The sequence below is a fragment of the Canis aureus genome, chromosome 23 (genome assembly GCF_053574225.1).
Source record: "Canis aureus isolate CA01 chromosome 23, VMU_Caureus_v.1.0, whole genome shotgun sequence".
NCBI lineage: Eukaryota > Metazoa > Chordata > Mammalia > Carnivora > Canidae > Canis > Canis aureus.
The window spans coordinates 29,267,167-29,268,303 of NC_135633.1; the positions used below are offsets into that span (position 1 = coordinate 29,267,167).

The following is a 1,137-nucleotide window of genomic DNA, read 5'->3' on the forward strand; positions in this document are numbered from 1 at the left end:
ACCCAGAACAGGTTGGGCTCCAGGAACCTGAACTCTGAAACTGCCATCTCTCTGAGGTCTAGCCTTGCATGAATTGTTGCTCAGAACTCTCCTCTTGCCTCCTGGACCCCTGGGTAGTCCCCCCTCATTCCTTGGTCCAACTGGGGGAGGTATCTCTGTGACAGTCCCACTGAGTACTGTCCTACTCTCCCATCATCACCACCATGGCAGAGCCTCTGCCTATCTTATTCACCACTGGATTGCCAATACCTGACTGGGACCTGGAACAAAATAGGAACTCCTCTAACGAGAACTGCCTGCTTAGGCCAGGTCCTCCCACCCTTATGCTGTCAGTACTTGAACTCACCTTCACTTTTATGAGAACACTCTGCATGAAAACAAAAACAAAAATAAAAACAAAAAACAACAAAACAAAACAAAACAAAACAAAAAACCATAGGGGCACCTGGGTGGCTAGGTTGGTTAAGCATCAGACTCTGGATTTCAGCTCAGGTCATGATCTCGGGATCATAAGACCAAGCCCAGCCTTAGGCTCCGTGCTCAGTGGGGAGTCTGCTTGAAGATTTCTCTCCCTCTCCCTTTGCCCTTTCCCTACTGCTCATGTTCTCTCTCTCTAAAAAATAAATCAGTGCTCGCTTTGGCAGCACATAGACTAAAATTGGAACGATACAGAGAAGATTAGCATGGCCCCTGTGCAAGGATGACACGAAAAATAAATAAATCTTTAAAAAAAAAAACATAAACAAAGTCAGACAAATGACAAATGGAGGAAACATTTATACACAAGACAAAATGCTAATTGCTTTAATATTTTTATAAAGCAATAAGAAAAATACCTTTGTTCATATTCTTTATCCAATTAGAAAATTAAAAAAAAGAAAATTTACAAAAAAGAGAAAAATAAACATTTTTATATCTGTGAAAATATGGCTTAATCTCACCCAAAATAGAAGAAAAATAAACTAAGCAGTGATCTATGCCCCTCAGATTGGCTTAGACCGAATAGGATATATTTATGAGAGATCTATTTGCATGTGTTCACAATAATAGGTAAGGATATTCATTACAGCATTGTCTGGAGCTGCAAAGGACCAGACAGTAATGATTTTAGTTTGAGGACCATAAGGTCCAAAAAAA

General features: G+C 40.2%; 1 non-coding gene across 1 annotated transcript; it reads left to right on the top strand.

The window, feature by feature from the left end:
• Nucleotides 1-628: 628 nt before the first annotated feature.
• Nucleotides 629-735, top strand: LOC144295599 (U6 spliceosomal RNA). Its single transcript, XR_013362680.1, has one exon. It is a non-coding gene; the product is annotated as a U6 spliceosomal RNA (small nuclear RNA).
• Nucleotides 736-1,137: the final 402 nt, after the last annotated feature.